Source organism: Corythoichthys intestinalis, chromosome 22 (assembly GCF_030265065.1).
Source record: "Corythoichthys intestinalis isolate RoL2023-P3 chromosome 22, ASM3026506v1, whole genome shotgun sequence".
NCBI classification, from domain to species: domain Eukaryota; kingdom Metazoa; phylum Chordata; class Actinopteri; order Syngnathiformes; family Syngnathidae; genus Corythoichthys; species Corythoichthys intestinalis.
Genome location: NC_080416.1, coordinates 4,814,330 through 4,821,355, shown reverse-complemented (window position 1 = coordinate 4,821,355; position 7,026 = coordinate 4,814,330).

Here is a 7,026-nt window from a genome sequence, read left to right as displayed (position 1 = left end):
ATGCTGCCCCATCGCCAATCCCAGCACCGGGGCCCCCCATCCGAGCCAGCCCAATCACATCAAGCCATGTGCGAGCCCCACCAAACATGCGGCGCCACCCCAGGGCCACGGCTCCCACCCAACCAGCTTGGGGAGGGAGGGCTGGCGGGGCGGGGGTCAGCGCAGCCCAGGCCCCCATCCACAGGCCTTCAGGGATGGGAAGAGGGGACACACCACCCCAAAATCCTTAACTCTCATTGCCCTGACAACAGTAACGCCCAAATTATCCTGTCCAATTGACAACAGAACATAATCCTAAACAACGCCCAAACACACCATTCTTTCAGACCACAGCCCACCTCACCAGAGCCTTTAAAATACCGAATGTTTAACTAATCGTTGTCATTTTTCTCGGGAATCTTTTGTTGGCTTATGATATGGTGACCCTGGATTAAGTTTGTCTCCTCGCCTGGGTCTCTCTGTGCTGTATGATTGCTGCCGACTTGGAATAAATTGTCAACTTGTGTTTTAAAGACTTTTTCTAGCTTTTAACCCTTTCTTTCCAAATGCATCACATTTGATACACTTAGAATTTCATGATTTTGAGACCAATTCAGAATTTTGAAATATCTTTCCTCAAAAAAAAAAAAAAAGAAATGCAAGTCAACTCATGCATCTGCAGGTTTCATGAGAAAAAAAAACAGGATTTTGCAAGGGTTTATAGATATTAGAGCTCTTATTACACATATATTTTTTCTTTTTTACAAATTTGAAAAAAAGATTTCATTAAGATGACTATTTATTAGGGTTGTTCCGATCATGTTTTTTTGCTCCCTATCCGATCCAGATCGTTTTAGTTTGAGTATCTGCCGATCTCGATATTTCCCGATCCGATTGTTTTTTTTGCTCCTGATTCAATTCCAATCTTTCCCGAAAATTTTATTAATAACATATAAATAATAACAAATAACATAAGGTGTTAAGAAAAAGATCAATTGCTTCCTTGCTTCCCCACATTGCTTCCCATGATATTTCTAATCGTAGGGAGAGGGATTGTAAGGCTTTAGCCAATTAAAAAAAGGCTCCAAAGGCTGCCAAAATTCACTCTACTCATTTAACGCTGCCTTTTATCTCTCTATATAGGTAAAATGGCGCCATTACAGATTGAGCGCGACAATGCGTGAGTGGGTCGTGCAGCGCATGCATTAATTGCGTTAAATATTTTAACGTGATACATTTTTTAAAAAATTAATTACCGCCGTTTTCGGGATAAATTTGATAACCCTACCTTAAGCTTAAACTAAAGACTCTGGACGAGTGTAACATATTATGTTTGTAACGTTAAATATAATTAGAAAACAATTTAATTAAAACAAAAAAAAAAAATTAAAAAAGGCTTAGCCGATATTTTTTTGCCGATTCCGATACTTTGAAAATGACGTGATCGGGATGCCGATCGATCGGGACATTTCTACTATTTATTTATTTATTTGTCAAATTTTGTGATTCTCTGACAATCGCTTCATATTGCAAGCATTAAAGGGTTAAAATGGAGCCACTACAAGAGGTGAAGACAAAAGTGAACGTGTTTGGTCTTTTGGCCGGGTTGTTGGAATTCCGCCACCCGGGCAGTTGGAATTGCGCAAGCGTGGTTCCAGCAGTTCGGCTGGCGTGCTTCCGGCAATCTGTCTAAAAGGTCAGATTCCTTAACCCCTTTAACATAGGATGGTGGCTAATTGGTGAGTTGGAACTCTTTCTTGAAGGTCCCCGATTCCACATAGGCCACTTGACTTGTGTTTTCAGGTTTCCCTTGTGCATGCATTAGTATTCAGAGCTGCAGGTGCACCAACTGACAAAACACACATACACATTATATATAGTCACTTGCAGCAGTGGATCAAACAAATCACACTTGTGCAAACCTAACAACTCCTGCATATGCAAGTTATAATGAATAGTCACAATGTGTTCATGCTCTCAAGAGCTACCAATTTTCCTCAAGGGCTTGAGCTAATAAAGACTAATCTTTTTCTCATCCTTAATGTACTGATCATGCCTAACAGTTACATATTTAATCAGCAGCCTAATGAGAATTTGTCGATCTTTACTAGTTCTTCTATAATAATCATCTTTTCTGCTAGGGAACATGGTTAGAAGTTTGTCAGGAATGACCAGAACATGTGGAGAGCTCCTCATGTGGAAAATGTGCTTTGAATGGTAACCAGGTTATCCCTTTATCACTATGACAACACTAAGCATCTGCGTTGGAACGCGTCATCAAGTCCCTGAGCCGCACAGCAATATTTTGTTTCCTCGGTAATTCAAAGAAAAACCTGCCGTTTCAGTTTGACTCATGTTATGATCTTTGTGTGCGAAAACGGGATGTGACGTGGAGAGTCTCGTTCGTGCGAGGTCACATTCCATTCACCTTAACACCGGTGCATCCTTTTCAAGACTTCTACACTAATTGATCGCTGGATAAAATATGCAGTTGAACTGCAAAATGCTAAAAAAAGCTACATTAAAAGTCTTCTGTTTACACAGATGATAATGTAATTTTTTTTATCATGCTCAGAAAGACTGTTTGGATAATGGAAAATCACAGTATGGGTTGATAAAGGGTAAATTAAGCTACACTTGTATTGCGCCTTTCCATCTGTAAGGCCCTCAAAGCGCTTCACACCATATCCTCGTCTACCACCTCCGTGAAGTTGCCCCCCCCATCAGATGCAACTTTATAAAATAAAAATGATGTTAATCGTTCGTGCTACGTTTGTGCTTGTATGTGCTGTAAAAAGTTTTGTTTGTGCTGCTATCGTTTTATAGAAATTGAGACATTAATTTCGAGTGATCACGTCAATAACATTCCCTCTGTCACGGCTGACGGAGCGTACCAACTCTCTCAATAACAGAGGGGTATACCAACAACTATTGCAAGAATCGAGACTGTTTATGTCCATCTCTATAGACCCTACTCACCTACGTCACAAAATGACGTGTCGCTGTATCCGGCCGCCATATTGTCCGTCATTTTTTAGCCCTATTCTCAATGGTTTCAATTAGTCGTGCAATTTATAGAGCAATTCATGGAAGCCCTGGTGTTATCTGACGCTGTAAACTCATTGGATGCGTTGCATAAAAGGCGTTATGTGGAAAAGCTTCAGTTTATCCATTCGCCAGATCCATATTTGATGCCTAAATTGATGTTTTTCGACCCGCTGTCTTCGCCCTCTCTGCCTGACATCTGCTACCCTGATATTTACAACTATCTTGTCCACACAAAATCAGCCTATTCTCACGAAAGATTGGAAAACTTTAAGAGCTTGGAGGCTTGTAAATACTTCGTTGCTGGTTGGGTGAAACAGGTCCTCGTCCACGAAAATTCGGCAGGAATCTATCTTGTGCTCGGAAAGGTGAGTTACGAAATTTTCAATTCAAAATCTTTTGTTCTTGCTAACATCCACCGTCAAGTCTAATGTATTTCATGTCATTTGTCAATGGAGCTAGGGCTTTTAATGTTTATATGGTTTAGCGATAGCACTCTCACTACATACATATATAATATGTAATAAATATGAAGTGCGTTAGTACTACTCCAGATTTTCCCTAGTTGAATTTCTTTTTTGGCTTTTGACCTCAATAGTGAAATTGTAAATTAATTGTATGACAACTGTCTTATTATCCCCTCATAATTATATATTTTCAGGTAGTTCATTCACAACGTCTGAGTGTATGTTGTCGGCGATTAGCCTAGCAATGATCTTAATTGTGGTTGTCAGCCCAAAACCCTCTAAATATATATGAAATGCATCTTACCAGATATAAAATGACTACTACATAATCCGTGGTAATCGTTTGGAGCCCAGTTTTCTCGTCGAATTGCAGCAGCCCATCTCGCTCTCCCCTCAGGGTCTCTCAGAATCCGGTAGAACTTCAAGTCTCTCCGTCTATCTTCTCTGTTATTGCAACTGACCACCACAAACACCGTCACCATTTTGATTATTAATGTTAACGAGCAGAAAAACACGCCATAATAGGAGGAATTTACGTAGCGGTAATGCATCAACAGTGACGAGCTGACGGACAATATGGCGCGGGGGCTTGGTTGTGACGTCATGTGAGTAGGGTCTATAAAGAATTCGAAGATTTAAGCATTTATTCACAAGAATTTTCACCGGAAAAGCTGTTTACATAAGGCGGCCGCTAGCTACATTTACTAACAGACTAGCATTGTACTTCGACATATTTAAGTAAAATAAATGCTAACTGTACGTTTTTTTTTTTTTTTGCTTTTGACCAAAATTGAGACAGTTTTACGTCCATATCTATCAAGAATTCAAGGATTTAAGGATTTATTCACAAGAATTTTCAACGAAAAAAGCTCTTTGTCTGTGATTCCACTCCGTCATCTTTGACAGCCTAGCTAACAATGCAAACCCCCTATTTATCGCCCCCTTGTCCCGTCAATACAATATGAAGTCTATGGGATCAGCTTCACGGAGGCTCATCTAACTACTGGTGATGCAGAACCGGGATCAACGTACGGTTCAGTATCTTGCTCATGGATACTTAGACAATTTCATCAGGGCAGAGAATGGAACCCACAATCCCTGGATTGGGGAACGACTACTCGACCACTGAACCACAGCATCTCCAACAATTAATCGGCCGGATGAAGGTTGAAACAAACATGATTTCCATCCATTGAATCGCTTACAATCTGATCATTCTCAATGTTGTTCTTGAACGGAAATGGCAGCCATAAATCTTGATACAAATGAATTTTTATGGTTGTCATTTGAAGCAGGTAAAAAGGTCAAAACACAGAAATCTAATTGAATATACTTTCATGGAGTAAAAAAAATAAAGTGATCAATTCTTCAATTTAGAGTCTTGGGAAAGACAAAAAATGCATTTAGATGCTGTTATTTCCTTGTCACAAAAGAAGGAATAAAAATTGTGTACCGTTCTTTACATTACTTAGATAAGGTACAAAGAAGTAGTCTCTAAACTGATTGTGCATCCCACTTAAACTTAACCTCTCCTCCATTTCCCCACTGATGCGGGCTCTACCTTACATTTAGATGTGTAATCACACACTGCAAGCTCATGTGGGACCTTTCTGAAGCATCTCATACGGTCAGTGGGTTAACAAGCTCTCTTAATCAAATGTATCAAGGAGGGTTCTTGATACCTTTTGTTCCCTAACCTTGATAGCTCTTCATTATAATTAGTGGCACATCCAAGGAAGTGAAATCTCTTGGACCACATGGGTAAATGGATGGATGTACCAGTCAACTAATCTTTTTTGGTTGGCAAACAAACTGAACTAACAAGCACGAGTGTCTTGCATCACACTACGAGATGAAAGCTGTGACGAAGTGCACTCATACTTGCTAACTTATAATCTACAAATATAAGTCCGCAGTTAATTAATCAGCCTGATCTAATGAAACCAAATCCAAGGATTGATAGATACTGGCTAGGGTTGTTCGGATCATGTTTTTTTGCTCCCGATCCGATCCCGATCGTCCCGATATTTCCCGATCCAATTGCTTTTTTTTTTGCTCCCGGTTCAATTCCAATCATTCCCGATAATTTTTCCCGAACATATACATTTTGGCAATGCATTAAGAAAAAAATGAATAAAACTCGGACGAATATATACATTCAACATTCAGTACATAAGTACTGTATTTGTTTATTATGACAATAAATCCTCAAGCTGGCATTTACATTATTAACATTCTTGCTGTGAGAGGGATCCACGGATAGAAAGACTTGTGATTTTGTATATTGTGACTAAATATTGCCATCTAGTGTATTTGTTGAGCTTTCAGTAAATGATACTGTAGCCATGCCCAAAGGCATGATGGGAAGTGGAACCATGACTGTGCGTAGTGCTACCAATTTATATATCTTCTCTGCGTTGGAAAATAACATAAGGTGTTAAGAAAAAGATCAATTGCTACCTTGCTTCCCCACATCGTTTCCCATGATATTTCTAATCGTAGGAAGAGGGGTGGTAAGGCTTTAGCCAATTAAAAAAAGGCTCCAAAGGCTGCCAAAATTCACTCTACTCATTTTATGCTGCCTTTTATCTCTCTATATAGGTAAAACGGCGCCATTACAGATTGAGCGCGACAATGCGTGAGTGGGTCGTGCAGCGCATGTATTAATTGCGTTAAATATTGTAACGTGATACATTTATAGAAAAAAATTATTACCGCTGTTATCGGGATAAATTTGATAACCCTACCTCAAGCCTAAACTATAGACTCTGGATGAGTGTAACATATTATGTCTGTAACGTTAAATACAATTAGAAAACGATTTAATTAAAAAATATATGTATATATTAAAAAAAAGCACGGCCGATATTTTTTTGCCGATTCCGATACTTTGAAAATGATGTGATTGGACCCACATCTCTACTTAAAACACAGTATTATAGCTCTGCGCATCATCTTACCTTTCTGTTTGACCCTCCCCTTGCCCAACCACGCTTACTTTATGCCCGCAAACCCAGGCGCACCCCCAACAGCCCCTTAAGTTCTGCCCTTGCCAAGGGTATGCCATATAAATTTTCATGCACTTAATTATTGCAGAGTCAATGCTTTTAGTATGACATCATATTGAGCCATGTTACTGCATAGTCAACAGCAAGGACAAGGAGAAATGAGTCGCAATTTCCCTGCAGATTCCTTTAATGGTTCTGTGGTTGGCACATTTTCTAATTTGCCTTAGCAGTGAGCTTTTGTAGTGGTATCACAAAGAACAAGGCACATATAAGACAAATTAAAAAGCCCAACACGTGCAGTTAATCCTTTGGATGACTAAGAAGCAGAAGCTCTTTGAGTTTTGCTGGTTTTTAGCTGCAATTTCACAGAAAGCTTTTACTGACATCTAGAATGTCGCACTTTTGGACATTTTGTCTTTCAGAAAAATATTATAGGGCTTAAATGACATTACAGGTAGTCCCCGAGTTACGAATGAGTTCCGTTCCTACGCTGGCGACGTAAACTGAATTTCCACCTAAATCGGAAT